Raw genomic sequence first — 20,749 nt, forward strand, 5'->3', positions numbered from 1 at the left:
TCTGGCAGCTGCTGTGATACTCCCACAGCATCCTCATGTGTCTCTGCAATGTCACCAGATGCAAGTACACCCAGGTTAAGGGACACTTTGGTTTCAAGGGGGATGGGATTTCCTTGCAGGGTCTGCATTGACATGTGTGGGGCACACATGTTGCAAAAAGCCTGCACCAGTTTTATGTCTAGATGGTATCATTCAATTGTTTGCTGGCCTGATAGCTGGTTTAGTTGCAGCCTTGCTCTGACTCTAGTTGGCTGCCTTCTAGGGTGCACAACCACAACCACATTTATGACTTGTATCTCTGCAGCTTGTTGTAGTATATTAACAGCAGGTTGCATTTTTATATATTTTTGATGTTTTGTTATGGATTTCACTGTAATTTAATTCCTTGGGGTCCATAAAGCATGCACCAAATGTTTCAGAAGCAGAGATGGCCTGGCTGTTTGTCACATTTGAGTTGTGTTGTTATGTGCCTGGTGTATTTTGAAATCAGACCTGCATGTGTGGAATTCCAAATTATCCTGCCTGGTTCATAGGTTCATAGGCTGATACTAGGCTATCTGCCCTAGGGCATTTATAAGCCTAGCCAGAGTGTGTTTGGCTTTCACCACCCTTATAGATTAGTTGACTGTGCCTCTGTATAGTAGGTCACAGAAGGTAGCCCTTTTTAAGGTTAGTTTACTGTACCTCTGTCAAGCAGGGACACAGAAGAGATCCTAGGGGTAAACTTACGATCTCCCATCCACTTGTCAAGATTTCTCTTGAAGAGGGTCAGTGAGGGGCTCTGCCTAACATGGATTTGGATTTTGTTCCAGAGTGAGGGGAGCCTCTAGGATATGAATCTGTCCCTCCAGCATGTCCTATTTATTTCTGTGCTGAGGTTCATGTCCCTAGAGCATGTAGCTCTAAGGGATTTGGATTTCCTGAGGTGAAGCATGTCCATTAATTCTGGGTTGGACATGGCTTTATACGTCAGACACAGATCGCCTCTGAGTAGGCGGTACGCAACTGAGTAGAGCTGGAGTTTCTTTAGCCAAACTGCATAGGGCATCTGTTTGAGCCCCTTGATCCTCTTGGTGAGGTACTTTTGTGGTCTTTCCGGTTGCTGCAGGTGTCGGGTAAGGTACATCCCAAATGGGGCATTGTATTCAATTATGAGCGTGATAAGTGATGAGTAGAGGGGCACAATGACCTCTCTTGATCTAGATGTGAATCCTTTCATGATAAGGTGGGCTATATAGAAGGTCTTTCTAACCACTTTGGCAACGTGATTGTCAAAGAAGAGATTGCTATCTACGTGGGTCCCCAAGTCCCTAATTACTTCTTCCATACTTAATGGATTACCACCTAAGTGTTAATTTGTGGGCACTTTGTTTTTCCTAAAGGGGATGACTATGCACCTTTTGGCATTTAGCTTTAGGCCATGGCTCTGGCACCAGTTATCCGCCTCTGTGAGACCCTTTTGGAGGATGCTTGTGTCAGCCAGAGAGTCAATTATGGCACCCAGTTTGCAGTCATCTGTGAACTTGGTCAGCCATAGTCCACCCGTGTTAGCCTGTAACTTGGAGAAATATATACCGAACAAGAGAGGTCCCAGGACTGAGCCTTGTGGGATGCCACTTGTAACTGGTTTAGAGTCTGACATGGCACCTGCTATTCTGACCATGTGGGTTCTATCCCTGAGCCAGTTTGCAACCCATCTTGTGACATAGGGGTTGATATTTATTTATGATGCCCGAATGGAATACTTAAGTACTCGATCTGGCTTCAGCATATCTTCTGAAATCAAATCAGCACCAGGTGCCCTGAAGTCTTCCTTTGGTGTGCTGCCCTATCCATACATAGCTTCCTTGAGCTTTATGGAATCTGGCCATAAGTGTTTCATTGTCTGTAGATTATTTGTGTGTATCCTTGGTGGAGTTTGTGGACCTTCACCATACCATTTTTTTTTTTTTTTTTTTTTGGTTTTACTTTTTAAAAACTAACAATCACAAAAAACATAAAACCATGCATAAAATATAATTTAATGATAAGGAATTATAATTTTCAGTTTTCCTTTTTCCTCTTTGCTTTATTTTTCTTTTGTATGCATTTATAATTCAGTGATACATTTAAACCAGGACTCTTAGAAATCATTAACTTAATTTGTCACTGAAATTCCCAACCTTCTGATTCATTTTCTCTGTTGCATTATCTGGGAAGAAGTGTGGCTAGGTCAGGTGAAGGGGGGGCAGGCCCCCTTGAACACAAGGCATTAGGAGGTGCAATTGACAGATTTTTTTTTTCCTCACATAAATATGAGGGCTGGACAGTAAAGTGCTCTGTGCTACGTCCTGGGACACCTCCGGTCAGACTGGAGAACATTTATTTATTTTTTCTCATGTTGGGTTTGAAGAAGTATGGTAGACCTGGCACTCTGGTGTTCCTCCTTAGGAGTGAAGGGGGGGGGGAGGAATTGCCAGACTGAAGATACCTTTTTGTTTGCTCCTCAACCTAGTGTGGAGGGTTACAGATCTGGGAGCTTCATCTAAGGGGAGTAGTTTTAAGGGATTCCAGTTCACTTTTAATAATAAAGATTTGAGAGTTTCAGGATTAAAGTATATTAGTTTTCAGTGTTTGATAAACCTTTGAGGTTTAGCTTGATGGGATGTGTATCTGAGTATTTTTATTGGGCAGTGATCACTTAGGGAATTTGGTAGTGTTTCAGGGTTATGGTATTTGGAAGGGTGTGAGACAAGAATCCAGTCAAGGAGAGACGAGGCTGTATGGGAATTATTGAAATAAGTGTGATCAGAGATGAGTTGAGTAAAGCCATAGAGATTAAGGTGCTGTGAGGAGTTCTGAGAGGAGAGGGATAGCCAGTTAATGTTGACATCCCCAAGAATGATAATTTCATTTGGGATGTGTTGGGAGATATGAGCAAGCATATTTCCAGTAGGGGGATATTATCACTTGGTAGAATGTAAATTGCCACAATGGTGATAGTGGAATGGCTATTACTATTTAGGTTTACTGATAACATTTCGGTTGGGGAGAAGGCTTGGGATGTAAAAGTTAGAAATGGTAAGGTGGTTAGAGTGTAGGATAGCAACGCCTCCATCTTTCCTTTTTGGTCGACAAAAGGTCACAAAGGTTCCTTACAAAAAGAATAGAAGGTGTAAACACAATGTCCTACACTGATCACCTCAAAGCCCTGTCTCTTTACTCAGTATCATACAGACTTCTGAGAGGTGACCTTTGCCTGCTGCATAAGGCGTCCCTCCCTGGACCTTGTTTTGATGAACCTTTTGCACATTCGCAGAACAAACAGCATCAGAACTACTAAAAAGGCATTGTTTGTACCATAAATACGATATGTTGGAGAGACAGAAATGTTTCTCAGAGAATTACCATTGTCTGGAACAGGCTCCCCATTCATGTGAAGCAGGGTTCCTCCTTAACCCTATCTAAGTGTAAGTTAGACCAATGGATGTGTAATCAGAAATTCACCCCTCGTCTCTGGCTACTATGTCTCTGTTGGACAGAGGCAGTTAGTTAATCACCCTCCCCCATAAATTAAATATAAATCAAATTTGTGGGTCACATTTAGATTGCATGCCTAGGTTTATAATGGCCCTAGTGGTTGTTAGCCTATTACATACCTATGATGCTATAAAGCAGGTAGCCCACTGAGCTAGGGATCATGTCTTAAAGAAGGCCATAGATACACAGCATTATTGCACAGAAAAGTTTTTACTCAATATAAAATCTCTCTCTCTCTCACTATATAAATGTATCTATCTATATATATATATATATATATATATATATATATATATATATATATATATATATATGTGGGTCTAGGACTGTTCACTGAAAGCAAATTTCACTGAAATACATTTGACTGTGCACAATTCACTGAAAACACAATTCACTGAAACATATTTCACTGAAAGTTATATATGGCATTTTCCACACTGTAGTGCGACCCAGGAGTTAGAATATATAGTAAGGGGGGGTGGGGGGTGTATCCCCCCCCTCCTATTTTAAATATTTTGAACTATACACATGGATACTTGCAATTTCAATAAATTACTTTTTTTCTAAACGTAATATATATCCAAACTATTTGGGGGCTATTCCCCCTACACACCCCCAATGGGGGGGGGGCAGTGCCCCCACCCCCTTACTATATAGTCTAACTCCAGCTTCACACTACAGTGGGGAAAAGGCCATATATAACTTTCAGTGAAATGTGCTTCAGTGAATTGTGCTTTCAGTGATTTGTGCACAGTCATTTGACTTTCAGTGACATGTGCTTTCAGTGAATAGTCCTAGACCCATATATATATATATATATATATATATATATATATATCTATATATATATATGTATATATATATATATATATATATATTATATATATATATATGTGTGTGTGTGTGTGTATATATATATATATATATATATATATATGTGTGTGTGTGTGTGTGTGTGTGTGTGTGCATAAAAAACATGGATCTATAATGCAGCATTGATATTCCAGAATGTCAACCATCAAAGCAGTGAGACCAGATCATGCCAACCCCCCCCCCCTTAAAAAATGGACTGGAACCTCAAAACTCATAACATCAAAACCAAACTGTTTTGCAGGGGACAAAGCCCCACTATGCTTGCCCCACTATACTCCCTATATCCTCTTCTAATTAAATATACTAATTCTGAGAAGCTACGACAGTGGGGAAAGGGCTGGACCCCAATGCACACTGCAGTGTGGTACCTCATCACTATCTACAACTGCCTTTCATTATTGTGTAGTGTTACTGTTCCAGCCTACCGAGATTGTCTGTCATTAATCATCGGGTCTTGATAGCGAGCTCAACCTTCTAAAGTAGACCCATCTATATAGACATATGTATCTACACCTGGGATGAGTCAAAAGAAATGTGTATAGGGTCAGCAGTGCTCTGTTCTTGTTAACAAATACAAAACAAAATAATTAAAAAATAAAATACAATGGTTATTGCAGGAGGCATATATAACATAAATGAATAAAGTCAGAGAGCTTGAAAGGCAGATAAAGTCTGTAGACCTTAAACACCTACCCAATGCCCACCCTTACAGAGCATCTCTTATTCTGGGAAGGCAAACTAAGTCTGGCCTAAAATGAACTTACAGGAAGCCATCTGGATTTCAAAGCTTTCCTTAAAGGAAGTATGTGTGTATTCTGCTTTATGTAATGGAAGATTATGCCAGTAATGAGGTATGTTGAATAATTCATCTGTGTCTCCAACGTGTTTTATTTATCTGATGATGGAGAGTCACGTGTTTTACCTGAATGTTTAGGTAGCAAATTGGGCTCCCTAGTTGGGAGGATGGCCTAATGGTTAAGGTGTTTGCCTTACAAACACAAACTGCAGGGTTTGAGTCTCCCAAGGGATAATTGGCTAGGCTCACATGGGCAATTAACCTAGTACTAACCTATAAACCTATGTCAGCACAAGAAATGCTGAGCACCGACGAAAAACAAATCTCGAAAATCACACTTCTCCTTTAAACTTCTTTTTTTAGGGGGCAACTCCTCCACACTTATAAATACTAACTCCGAGATCATCATACCTAAGACAAAAAGGAATATTCTGGGAAATCTCCATTTCTGACTTACTATATGTAAGTCCAATCTTATTGCCATTCAGAACTCACTCTGGCAGGTCCCATCATTTCAAATGTTTACCAGCAAATTGGCTTGTTGAGGTGTTGAGGTGTAGGACATCAAAGAGGGTATCAAATTCACTTGCTTGTTAAAAAAAAAGTTAATCTTAACAAATGCAAGAGTAATGACTGCTTGTTTCCACTCACCAAGATAATTACATGATGCAGAATCAGGCAAATAATGCATTCTGCCATCTACCAAGTCACTTGGAAGTACAGCATGTAAAAAGGGATATAATTATTTTACTGTTAGTAATCAGGCATCAGAGTCTGAAAAGAGATGAGATATATTCCAGAGAGCAAAAAGGGTCTATGCACACCATTTTGAGGGTGTAGTTACTTTGGGAATGCTGCACGCTAGGATAGACTGTTGCTTGCACCCATGTATCTGCCATTACTCTATTGGTAAGGGTAGCTTTTTATTTGATTTGTTTAATAGGATAAGCTCATTTGGCACGTGTCTAATTTCAGGCACAACATGGAAGTACTATTTAGTTAATTGACTTACTCAGGTCACATAATTCAAACAGAAGCTAAGGAAATCAAATGCTGAGCTACAGGCAGCAGATATTTAACAAATCATAGCCTTACATCTCTGTACTACCTACCAGAGAAAGTATTTTGTTACCTTGTTCCTGTTTAGGCCATTGGCTTGTGTTACTCATGAAACTGCCCTTGTTTTGAAATCGTTTGTTTTACTTATGTATTTGACCCCAAATTAACAATGTCTCATCACATCTCATGCACTATGTTCATCCAAAGTTATCAGCATTTTGGCTACCTGGGCAACCAGAGTTTCCTTTGACAACTATTACTTACCAGTCTGTGTCTGTGGTCACCTAACAGTCATGGGTACTTGACTTGTCTGTGCTATGAGATGACACGTACAGCTGGACACATTATGCTTATCCAATAACGTCTGATATACCTACCATCCCTTCACTGACCTTTGTACATGTTGTAAATACTCTGTAGTCCTGTGTACATTACACTGTTATTTCCTCATTTCCTAACGAATGGCCCTCAAAACACATCTTGTACTAAAGAATTGAAGATGCTTTTACTGTATGATATCAGGTTATTTCTTAATACATCTAAAATGTGTTTGTCTTTTTATGCTGGCAGCAAAAATGAAACCACATACCATCAACTCATTTGAGCAGAAAATGTTTATGGGATACCCTGGAAACGAAGCACTTGTACCTTGTTAACAGATAAATTTACAGTAAGCAATGTTTCATATCATTAACTTTGCTAGCTGTTCTCATCTTCTGGCATTTCATGATGGAAAAAATGTGTGGTTATCAGACATGGTTGGAGGAAAAATCCAACATAATATTTGTAAAATAAAAAAACTGGGACTGGAATGATAGAGCTGAAATGTCCCCAGATTTCAAAATGCATTATTTTCTCTTCCTTTATATAAAAGTTGGTAAGCATAGCCACAAACTGATGCAATCACAAACTAGAAACATATAAACAGAAAGTTCTGCGTTGTACCACTGAGTCTTTGATAACCAGCAAATGAAGCTCTGAGAATTAAACCTTATTTTAGAGGGTAAATTTTGTTTTTAAATGCAGCCCTTTAATCCAATGTGCTGTCCTGACCTTTCAGTACTAATGTTTAAACAATGTCAGAAGGATGTATGGGAACAGAACCTTGGCAGCGAAACTATGAACACAACTTATTGGGTTTTAGTTGTTACAATATAGCTATGTTACCCCTGTTACAGTAAACTGTTGCCAGTTTATACGAGTTTTTTGCTCAGTATAGACAAAAGCTTGTCCACTCAAACTATAGACATTGCTTTATCAGAACTCGCCATTGCTTGAGATTATCTGCTGATTATAAGCTTTGACGTCCATTATCTGTGAGTTAAAGTTGTTAGAATGAATACAAAAATCGGAAAAGCAAACTGAGAGATCATTACCATCACAAAAGTTTTTCCTTGTAAAAAGGATCCAAAACACCCACATCTTTTGATTGTGGCCCTACTCAGAATGCATACAAAGCAAGGATATATATTTTTTAATGTGTAATCTTATTGTACTCTGTAAGGAAAAAATTAACAACTTCCTTAAGTCAGTCCTGCTTGTTTCCCAGAGCAACATGGTATGATTTGCTATCTACAGAGAAATGAAAAGTCACTTTCCTGTGCAGGAAACTTTGTCAGCCCTGCCTAGTTCAAAAAATATATATATGCTATTAATACTGTTTGCCCTGCAGCATCATTATTGCACACTTAGAAAGGCAACCTTATGACCTGAGTGCACACGTGAGTCAGACTAATACCCGGAAAAAGCACCTGCACTGAGAAGTTGTAAACAGACACCTCTTACAAGCAGACATCATAACTACAGAAGCTTATCTTTCGGTTGATCATCAGGGAAGGGACAAGGAAGTTTGAAGCAATAAAGAAAGTGAAGTGAAATAAATCTGCGGCTTTACACGCGTTGTCAGAACTCATAAGGAGACAGAGCTGCGAACACAGGATCTGACTATTTACACGGATTACAGCACACCTGCCACAAAAGCGTCAGCCAGAAGCCTTCTTTTGGAGAACTACACCTGTTTGGTTGGCCAGTACAGGTAAGGTGCAGCGGATTTGTGTTAATGGCTTGTACTGAAATAATTTACTTATCAAAGGAAACAAGTAAGCATCAATGAAAACTGTCGTCTTTACTATATGCAAACAACTGCGTGTTTTGATGTTTAGGATTTTTTTTAATGTTAGTGACTTATGGCTCATGTATTACTAAAATTATTTTTATACCAGTGAAAATGATACATTTACTTTAGGAAGTAGAGAGCTGTCTCACAACAAACACGCTTTTCTACTTTAATAGGCACTATTACAATTGTATACAAACAAATACCATTTATAAAAACTAATCCTTAACAGGTAGGCTTCTACTGTTTAAGACAGTTATTCCCATATTTTTGCAAAGATTCAAGAAACATGCCGAAATCATGATACACTGGAGATGTTTTATTACCACATAATTTAATCGTACATAGTATACAATCACTTCCCATCTGACTTAACATTTTCTAGATGAACAAACGAGTATCACATCGCAATCGGAATAATTACTTTAGGAAAGGAAAGATATAAAACATTTTCCCCTTAAATAAACAGGTACTGTAAAATCTGGAACAAAATATATTTTATGAGATTCCATGTGATGCATGGCAGTTGGTCAGTTAAAACAATAAAAAGCTGCAAAAGACCATCAGAAATATTAATGAATTTAGTGTAAGACAGTGTGACTTGCACATGTTAATTTTGTACTGTTCTGGAAAATTGCTATCAGCAAATTCCACTTTGTGACATTTAGCAACTTTACAAACATGCATCTGACAATATGAAATATTCTGATTTTAAGATATTGTAAAATTGCAGCAATGCAAAAAAGGAACAAATGTCAGTCATGACCATTCAAAAATGTAGTGCAACATTCACTTTCCTACTGAAATGATTCTTAGTTTTCAAACTTTAGTTATCTATATTCACACAACAGGCAATACCCAATCAGAATAGCAACTCTTAACTCTGTGTATACCTTCATTGTAAGGTTAAAAAAACATACCTAAAGGTACTCACCTGTACCTCCTGCAAAAAGAGCGAATGATACTATATCATCACAGTGCTATTTCCTAAGTGTCGGTGCCATACCTTTGTAATGGAATCATCAAGTCAAAGAGTTCACATACTCAAGTGTATTCAAGAGCTAGGCAGCACAATGCAACAACTGGTGTCTGTGCCAAGACACCTCAGATATTTTTTTTCACAAAGTTAGTCAAAATGGCTTATTAACTGAGTGTTAGGTCATGGAATAAATATTTTTGGGGATTTGAGAAAGCAAGGGCAGATATAATGCTAACTTCCTGAAGGGTTTAAAAAAACAATTTCTATAAAGTCTGAAGATACAGGATCAACAACTTGCCAGTTTGGTATCTGTGTGTGTGTGTGTGTGTGTGTGTGTGTGTGTGTGTGTGTGTGTGTGTGTGTGTGTGTGTGTCCAACTCTCTTTCTGCCTTTGTGTCTGTTTGTGCTTACACATATGCATTTGTGTGGCTGGTGTCTGTAAGTGAATGTGTGCATGAGTATGTGTATCCATGTGTGTGTGTATGTCTGTCTGCGGTGGCCATAGCTCTCAACCACGTAGCACAAAAAAATCTAGAGAAAGTCAAAAATAATGGGGGGGAAGCCTCAAAAATAGGGACTCATTTTAAATATTGCTCTTAGAAACTTAGAAAGTTGCTAGAATAAAAGGGCTTGTGTTACCATTCATTTTCTGAAGGATATGAAGACTGAAACTCAGATGTCTGTTATTATTTAATGAATTCAATCCTTATGGATTTGCCACAAAGATCTGGAAAACTACAAGTTTTATGAGGAACAGATCCAAAATATGAAGCAAAAATTTGGCATTCTGCAAAAATCTGGACAGGTGAGATCTATGGCTGTGGCACGTGTGTGTGTGTGTGTGTGTGTGTGTGTGTGTGTGTGTGTGTGTGTGTGTGTGTGTGTGTGTGTGTATGTGTATGTGTATGTGTATGTGTATGTGTATGTGTATGTGTATGTGTATGTGTATGTGTGTGTGTGTGCCCAAAGTGACTATTCCCTTGTTTGGGCTGGTGAGCGGTACCTCAGTGTGTCAGACAATAAGTGTCGCCTATTACAAGTGTATTAGGTGTGTTGTTTAGCCCGAAGGGCAGTGACTGTGTGGCATACTGACATTGTGAACTATGTGATATGTGGGTATTGTAGTGTGTCAACATTGTTGTGGGACTCGGTGATTGTAGCCAGCCTGCAGTCATTTGTGAACATGGTAAGCCACAGACCATCTATTTTTCCCTGGACAACTGAAAAATGCATTCTAAACTGTATGGGACCCAGCACAAATCCTTGTGTGTGTGTGTGTGTGTGTGTGTGTGTGTGTGTGTGTGTCCTTTTTGACCACAGCTCTTACTACTAGAGTGGGAGTTCTCTCTGAATCTCCGAGCTAATTTCTGGTGCCCATACGTCTACTTTTATGCCAGTATGCTATTGTACATGAACATTTCTGTATCTGCATGTGTGCATGTGTTATCATACATCTATGTGCATACTTGTGTGTTTAGTGCAGGAAAGCTAGTCAAGTTGTCTTTTTTCTATGTAATGATTGCCTTCATCTAATATCCATCAGTTAAGCATTTACTTATGGAAATGAGTTCTTCAGTTTTGTAGCTAGACCTGTAAAGTATCATTTTGCAGTTCCAAAATGCAAACAAAAGATAATTACTTCTTAAAGCTGCAATGGTACTTTAACTAAAAATAAAACTATGTTTCTGGTCATTTTAAATCAAATAGTTTATAAAGAAATTAGCACTACAATCAAATTTTTTTCTATACTTTGCAAAAATATGAAGGTTTCTCTTTTGTGTAGCATAAAGTAAACTAGTTGAACTTAGAACCTTGTGTACCAGACACATGTTCTTAGCACATGGAGCATGTAGGAAGCACTGAAGCATTTGAAAAATAAAGCAGGTCTGATTGGCTACAGATGATGTAATGGTTTAAAATAAATTAACTGGTGCTCTGCCAAGTATCTATTGCATAAACGTTCTCTTTCTCTCTCTATCTGAAAATGTGTAGCCAGATTGTTTTTAAATTAGCTTTACTGCTTTCTTGATCACTTCTCATGCTCAAAGTGATGTTTGGCAGTGAACACCATGCAAAATCCCTGTTTCATAATGCCTATCAGGCTATGCAGTTGTATATACATGTATGAGTATTTTACTTGTCTGTGCTCGCAGCTGATCTCTTGTGTGGAGCAATTCTTGAATAAATAATTTACTTAAGGAATCTTGATCTGTCTGCTGTCTGTCTGTATCTGACTTTCTCACAAACTCATTCACGTTTTTCCCATGTAGCAATGTGCCCCAAATCCATGTTTTTCTACCACCTGACCATTTCTATATATCTATATCTATCTATATAGTTATTTATATATATATATATATATATATATATATATATATATATAATATATATTATATATATATATATATATATATGTGCGTGTATATACACATATATATATATATATATATATATATATATATATATATATATATATGCATACATATATACATATTATAATCAATCTCTCCATGAAAAGTTTAAACCATCAAGAGTTTTGACAAGTTCAGTTTCATTCAGCTTTCACCTGTTATTACCCCTCCCCCCACAGCTATGATATCCTCTGCATGGAATGCTACAAGTGGCTAGACAAAGGACGGGAAATTTCCAGAGCTATCGCTTATCTGTCAGCAACATGATGTTTCTTCCCTTGCATAATTCTTTAAGCTTCTCTTTGGTCATTCTTCCTGCTTTTTTTTTTGGGGGGGGGGGGGGGAATAACTTGTACTGTAGCACATTTCAGTAAAAAAAAAAAAAAAATTCATAAATATAAATACCTACCTCTGTTACTTTTTTTGGAATAACTTGTACTGTAGCACATTTCATTAAAAACGTTCAGTATAAATACTGACCTGTAAAGAAAGTAGGCTTTCAGTCAATACAGCAAATAATATCGACATATTTCTGAAATACACACTTTCTTGCAACTTCAAGAATAGGTCATTCTGAGAACGTATAAAATAAGAGAGTCTGTGCTATTTCCTCCCCTGTACATATTTTTTTTATTTTTCTTTTTGTCTGGTTTGTGCACATTACTTTCTGCAAAAGTATAAAAGCTCAAGTTAATGTTTTCTTGAATGTGTATAAGAATTCCCCATCATTAAATCAGCAGGATCCATTTTACGTTAGAGAGATTTAACTTCAGGTAGAAGTATTAGCAAAGTTTTAAAAAAAAGTGGTGGGTCAAATAAGAGAGGACCAAGTTATACCTTTGTAGTATTACCTGTCAAATATGTAAAATCTGTCGAATAATAATAGGGCATGATAAATATGTCTAATTGTTTTTTTGGTTGCTAAAAGTATTATGTTGAAAGAAGATTGCAAATAATGCACAAAAGCTGCAGATTTCTCTGGCTGGTTGACACGTACAGCACTTGACTGAGGCAACACAGGTAGCATTTCTTTCTTTCCCTGATTCTTGTGGCATAATCTCAACATTGGATGTGAAGAGATTTGGGAGTGTGGGAGGGTACTGAAACTATTTGATGGTTTGTATATCACCTAGTTTATAAGCAAGGTGATTGATAGCTGTACTAAAATCATATTAGGCACAGAAACTAAAAATTAGAACCCTCACAATGGCCACAACAGTTTACTGAAAGAAATAATGTATATTTATATCTGTATCTATAAGTAGATCTACAGCCATGTATAGTATATATATATATATATATATATATATATATATATATATAATATTACAAAGTTACAAAGACATGCATCTGGAGCCTTCCTCCCCGGGCCTCCACCGAAAATTGGCTTTGTTCCATGTCGGACTTTCCCAGTTAACAAATGATAAATAAATAAAAATAATATATATATATATATAGAGAGAGAGAGAGAGGGAGGGAGAGAAAACAAAAACAATGTAATAGACAAACAAAGTAATGGAGCTCTCTTCATATACTGAAAGTGCCTTCTCAGAATTTTCTTTATGATTTTTCACTGAGCACGTAAAAGTTAACCTACATCACAACCTGGCACTTCCTCTAACACTGACTGCCCTGAACACGTACTTGCTTTTTCATTGTAACTTAGAGCAGACATTATGAATCTGTTATAAATTTAAATTAGCAGGCACACATTTTGAAAATGTTTGTCTCATATAAACTGCACTGCAATCTAGTGAACGCAGTGGAACGTTTAAGGGTCAGAGTAATTACTGAGTGTAACCCAGGGTCTAAATAAAACCATTCTGATATTAAATGAAACATGGGAATTCCTGTTGACAAAAGTAATATTCTACATAAGTATTTACATGTCACACTATATTGGAAACCTGTGTAGTATAGATTCACAGAGAGCTGGACTGCTTATATTTCACATTGTGCCCGCAGCAGATGTCGTTACTAATTTTGCGTTAATTCTAAAGCTCCAAGCTGCAACCTAATACAACGTAAATAGGTTTTATTTCACTTCCTTGTTCAGATAATTAGCAGAAGAATGGATTTCATAACATCACACCTATGCAATAAAAACTAATGTAACACATGAGAAGAGCTTATAATCTACTTTTCGGAAATCCTGAGAAAAAAGCAAAATCTGCATTGCATTGTTCTATTTCCGCAGTTTTGGCCATTCACACAGTAAGGGAGTGATAGAAACAATCATTCGTTCCTCTTTTTGTTACTTGTTTTCAAAACGTAAATTGTCAGCACCTCCACGTCAGCAGTAAGCCTAGACTTCAGTGACATTCCATATGAATGTCAAAAATAACCATTTATAATGCAGGACATTGACAAGTAAGTCTTAAACTTTGTCTAAACTGAGCTCTTCCTATTTCGGCTGACAGCATTGTCTCTTTCCAAACCAACATCTGCCCACTATATTATAGAAAATGTATCAGTAGTATGCATGTGTGTGTGTGTGTGTATATGTGTGCATATTTGCATGCATGCATGTATGTGTTTACGTGTGTGTGGTTTTGTGTGTGTGTGCTTTTGACTTCTTTTCAGAGGTGACCCAGAGTGGCATTTCCACAGTTAGAGAAATTGTGACCAGGGCATCACAGAGCTTAGTCTTTTTGCTAGGTGCTGAGGGATCTTTCACATCCACTTGAGTTATCACCTACTCAAGCAGATGGGGCTTCAGTTTAATGTCTCATCTGAAAGACTCTTTTATATACTAATGAAAATATGGAAGGAGCATGACTGCGTAATATAAATAACTCGATAGTGCTTGACTGAGTTTTAACTGGACTAATAGCTCAAAGGAGTTCTTCTTTAGAGGCACAGAGATATGGGTGTGGCTAGAAGCAAAACTAAAAGTTGTGATTGCAATACTGTACATCCGAACAACAGTATCGCCTGCTCCTAGACATCATTAATTGAAGACATTTTGCTGTGCATGGACCATCTTTTTTTTCTCCTCATCTAATATGACATCTATAAAAGTAACAGTGTTAATGTTGATTAGTGTTACTCCAAATCTCCCATGGTGCATTTCAGTATACATGATTACAGTCACAGCTGATTCGCTATGCAATTAGAATCTCAGCTCCATAATATGTAATGGAATGCCTTATGCAGCCATATGCTGTTAGTTCCTTACCCTTAAGCAGCAACGCACCATAATCATTATTCCCTGTTTTTTGTTATTAGATAAACATGATAAAGTCCAATAGCTTAAACATAGGAATTCTGTTCCATGATGCCAACATAAGCACCTAAACCTACTGGGTATCTATATACCCCCGGGAGACAACCTAACCACCCTAGAATCCATACTTCACTGGGTCTCATACTCCCTCCCTCAAGAAACTATTGTGCTAGGTGATGTAAACATCAACTGCAACTACATCCATTCTCCCATCCCCACCCACCACATTAACGTAATTAACTTCAGCCAACTTATAGATACTCCCACATGCATTGATAAGGCCACAAAAAGAGAATCTATACTTGATTGGATCCTCACAAATCAACCAAATACTGCCCATCAATGTGGCATCCTATCAAACTCTCTGAGCGACCACAGCCCTTTTATCCTCAGGCACAATCTTAAAATAATTAACTCTCCCCTCCCTTCTACAAACTCACTCTAACAAAAGTTTTCCTAGAGACCACTTCATAAGAGCCTTGCAACATTGCAACTGGTCTATCAAAACCCTTTCATTAGACAAAGCAGTTGATTACTTCAACTCCAGATTCCTAAATATCCTCAATCAACTAGCCCCCTTAAAAACTATCAGGATACATAGCAACCCCAGCCCTTGACTCCAGAAAACCACAAAAGCCCTACTTAGAGCCTAGGGATAAAGACTGGAAAACCTGGCACCACACCAGATCACTTGCAGCTAGGCAAAACTTTAACAAGCTCTGAAACAAAGCAAAAAAGCAGGTTAAGTTTGAGAAACAAAATTACTATATCACTCAACAAAACAAATACATTACCAAACCACAAAAATTCTGGGCAACAAAATAACAACCACCACTCCCGTCACCAATATAACAGGTACAGACGTGGACATAGCCTCCAGCTTTAATAACTATTTCACCTCCTCTATAATCAAACTCTTAAACAACATAATTTCCTCAAACACCCCACAACCACCTCAGGCCCAAATCAATATCATACCTTTCACACTTAAGTCTTTTCCTACTTCTACTATCCAAAAACTCTTAGCCAAACTCAAACCAACCACACTTCCAGCCGATAACCTTCATGCCTAATACCTCCAAATTGCATCCACAGCTATAGCCTATCCCATTTCCCTTCTAATAAATAGATCCATCACTGAGCACACTGTTCCATCCCTCAGGAAACTCTCATATATCATACCACTCCACAAAGGTGGCCCATCTCTAGACCTTTCCAACTATTGACCAATTGCAATTATCTCACCCCTCTTTAAAATCCTAGAAAGGTGTATTCATCACCAGTTCCTCTCCTATCTCCTCATCAGTAACCTTCTCTCCTCAAACCAACATGGATTTCAGCCATCCCACAGACCCACCACTGCCCTACTCAAATTAACCAATTTTATAAACTCCCACAGGAATTTAGGTAAATTTGTCTTAGCTACCTTCCTAGATTTATCGAAGCCATCCGACACTGTCTTGTCTCTCTGACCTCAACCTTAACAACACCACACTCCTCTGGTTTAAAAGCTATGTAGATAACCACCAACAATCCATCAAATGGCATAACTCTCTACCCACCCCCCACTCCCAACCTCCTTAGATGTGTCGCAAGGATCAATTCTAGGACCCCTTCCTTTTAATATCTTCACAAACCAACTCCACTCAGCTACCTCTAAAGCTGACATAGTCCAATACACTGATGACACAACTCTCTCTCTCTATGCTCTGCACCCAAAATCCAACTTCTCCAACAAAAAGCCCAAGAAGCCATCTCTGAAGTAGAGAACTGGCTTAACAACTCCCAACTCATACTAAACCCCAAGAAAACACAACTAATGCTGTTCCACTCTACTAAAACGAGCAACCTTACCTTCTCTATACTCTCCACCAGCAAAACCCAAATCACCCCCCCTGTCACTGGGGCTAAACTCCTAGGAGTTACCATTGACCAGCAACTCAAATTCACAAAGCACATATCAACAACCATCACTAAAGTCCACAAAAAGCTAGGTACCCTCCATCGCAGTAAAAGTTATCTAACCACCAAATCTCGAATTGCAATAACCATGATCCACCTCCTATCTACTCTTCTTTATGCATCCCATATTCTAACTAATCTTTACACAACTGACCTTAATAAACTTTCCATCTGTTACAACAAAATAGGTTGATTCGCTACCAATGCCAAATCATGATCCCACCACTGTCTTTCCCTACAAGCCTTGCACTGGCTTGAATTTCCGAACATATTAAGGTACTATGAACTCAGCCTAGCTCATCTAATTCTGTACTACCCAAGAAAATCCCCAACCTGACTGGCATGCTGAACTTCTACAATTCAACTTCGGCCCTCCAACAAAGCCTTAAGTAAAACCGTCACATGCAAAAACAACTCCAGGGAATCACTACTTGCCCATGAAATAGCAAAAATATGGAAAAACCTTCCTCCTGACCTCAGACTACAAAACTCTGCGCCCTCCTTCAAAAGCCTACTTAAAACATACCTCTTCACCAACCATCTATGCAACTGTAATTGATCCCTTGAAGCCTCGTTCACTCACTGTTTCTACATCCCATGTGTCCAGGACAACACAAACAACACCATCTAACTATACGTATCCATGCATGAGCAATAACCTATATATGAGTGCATGTACATGTGTGTGTGTGTGTGTGTGTGTGTGTGTGTGTGTGTGTGTGTGTGTGTGTGAGTGTATATGCTCTTACATGTATATTTGCTTGAATATATATATGGAAACTTAAACATTTATATACTCTTATTCAATTGTGAAATATCTTGCAATGCTCTACCAGGTTCTTATCTACTCTCATTGTATATTCTGTATGCTTGTATTTTCAACCAAAAGGGGGAATATCCTCTCAATGTATACTAACGGCTGTAAAGTTTACAATCTGTATTCTACTACTCTGTAATGTCTCTTTTGCAAATTTTTCTTCTCTCTGTAAACTTATGGAGTTTTTGTCCCTAGGACTCCGCTGAAAACGGACACTTATTGTCCAGTTAGACTATCCTGGCAAACAAATGTTAAATAAATAAAATAAATACAGAATCAGATGAAGCAATTGCATTACAAACCACTAAGAAGTACAGCTATGATACACCAGTATTAAAATTAATGTGCCTTACAGCTCACTTCAGCTACTACGCATTACATCACTGTACGTTTTGCTATGTGTATCTTAGTAGGAAAACACCATAAGGAATTCATGTTTTGCATAGTCTAGATAAATACTATTGACACTCTACCATCCCAAATCTACAAGCCTTTAGTTTACTTTACTGAATAGATATGTAGCATTATGCCTATATTTTGTATTGAAAATATCAGAATATTGAGATTCAGTGCTCCTACAAAATAGTAGCTAACTTCTGTCAAATGTGTATGTAAGCCCACAAGACTTTTCAGTAAAAACTGAGGGAGCCAAACCCAAGGTCACAGATTTTAAGTTCATTATCAGCTCCTGGACTTAACATTCTGTGTCAGTTTTTCATTCGTTCATTATCAGGTACCAGATTTTCTTCTTTAGGGGTGTATGGGCGTCACAGACATTACTGCCATGCAATGGATGTTAAGACAGAAAACCAGTTCTGGATGGGACAGCAGTCTCTCAGAAGACACACTTATACACTCTCTGTTAAACACCACCTGCACACAAACACTATATGGGCAATTCCGAGGATCACCAGATTGTAGAATAGCAGGTGTTCCTTTATATCACTTATATGTTAAGCTTCTGTTGCTCATCTGCTGAGATTTTCTGTTACTATTCGGGGACTGGAAGGGATGGACAGTTATCTTGCTAAGTGAATGGGAGTGCAGTGACTACAATAGACAGTGACGTGACAAAAGAAATTGTAACAGTCTGAAAAGACACAAAAGCAGATTATGTTCACTATTGTCACTGATTCATAAAGAATATATAAGATTTAAACAGCATATGGATGACAGCATATAATCAATGCACCATATGATTATACCATAAATACAATGCAGTATATAATGGCAAGGTACAATATGATATGATGTGATATTACACAAATGACCAGATGTCAATTGCAAAAAGTTATGGAGTGGAAAAGGTTGAACTGTTGCGGCAGGAAGAAAGAGGATGCCTATAGGAAACGGGATTCATTTCATATTTTATTTTAGCTTCAGTAGCTCAGAAGGTAGCACTTCTGTCATTAGCGCACTAGGCTGCGGGTTCTGTTGTCACACCAGGTAATTGGATTACTTTTCAAACATTGAATCTGCTGTGTGGCATAAGGAGGGTGCTGCACTCCTGAGCGTGATATCCTTTGGATGAGACATTACACCAAGGAACTTTCTGCCCATGTAGGTTACAGCTTACATGGAAATAAAAGATCCCATGACACTTATGAAAATGGACAAATTCCCTTAGTCAGACTCAGTACCACCTCAGGCCTCATAGCGGTACTAACCAGGCCAACAAAGTTTAAATACATGTTTTGGGGCTACATTATAAATCAATACTTAAAAAAAACAGCTAACATAGCTTAAGTAATCCGATTGTGTACAGAACAAAAACATTAAGAAAGAAAGTTCTGCCACATGAGAATATTGTTTTTCCATTTTTTTTATTTCCCAGTGTACTATATAACCAGCATTTCCTCTGTGCTGTTTAACATTTTCCAGTAAATATTGCTGACTGCTTAGCAAAGGCCAGATACATCTAGATTTCAGAAGACACACCTTTAGAAGGAAAGGTGTGGTAAATCAGAACAGATAACTTAATATTGGCTTTGCAAGTCTGAATATTTCTTCTCTCTGCTGAGTGCTGAATGAGCAAGCAATTTCCAGCCAATCTTACATTTAAAGTTTACATGGCAACATGCTTAACAGCATAGCACGTAGAAATTTAACCTCACTTAACTTAAACAGTTGTGGATTTACTATATCACAAACATTTAAATGCTCATGTGTTGTATGTTTATAGGCTGTATCATTTTTACATCTCTAATATATAGAAAACTGTACACATGCAGATTCTGTTGTGTTGTTGTTTTCTTGAAAAACATGTATTGTTAAGTGTTTATGTAGCTCTTTTCATTAATACTATACAGTGAAGGGCCACACATGCAGTAAAATGCCTGCAGTGCTGTAAATGCAGTAAGATGCATGTGGTGCTGTAAATGCAGTAAGAAATCTGCAGCAAAGAAAATATATATCTGACATGGCAAACATTTAAACATTTCAGTAATTAGCACCCTTGTAGCTGCTCACACAAATATGTTTACCCACATATATGTAGGCCCCTTTCAGAAAACTGACTCAACAGAAAGTAGAAATTTATATGGTTTAGACCATATAATTGACTTTCAAAAAGTCAAATGATGTAAAACAAATAAATTTACATTTTTGCATGGGGCCTACACCCCCACACCCCCTGTGTATTCTATATACCAACTCTGAGATCCAGTACAGTGGGGAAAAGGTAAATTCCCTGACCCCCACTGTACCCACTGTACAGCAATCTCCATTCAAAAGCTTCAATATTTTTAGAAAGTCAATCGTATGGTCTCAACTGTCTGAAGTTCGACTTTCCATTCAGTTGATCTTTTGAATGGGATGCATATGTATAAATACATATATATATATATGTGTGTGTGTGTGTGTGTGTGTGTGTGTGTGTGTGTGTGTGTGTGTGTATATATATATATATATATATATATATATAAATAATATATATATATATATAATATGTGTGTGTAGTGTGTGTGTGTGTGTGTGTATATGTATGTATAT

General features: G+C 37.8%; 1 protein-coding gene across 1 annotated transcript in view; it reads left to right on the plus strand.

The window, feature by feature from the left end:
- The first annotated feature begins 7,984 nt into the window (after positions 1-7,984).
- The window catches only part of RNF223 (ring finger protein 223), a 25,643-nt gene continuing 12,878 nt past the window's right edge, over positions 7,985-20,749 (plus strand). Inside the window, exon 1 of the mRNA XM_044063079.1 lies at positions 7,985-8,282. The gene's annotated coding sequence lies outside the window, so the exon portion shown is untranslated. The remainder of the gene's footprint in view (positions 8,283-20,749) is intronic.

The sequence above is a fragment of the Protopterus annectens genome, chromosome 2.part1 (assembly GCF_019279795.1).
Source record: "Protopterus annectens isolate FY-2018-M chromosome 2.part1, PAN1.0, whole genome shotgun sequence".
NCBI lineage: Eukaryota > Metazoa > Chordata > Ceratodontiformes > Protopteridae > Protopterus > Protopterus annectens.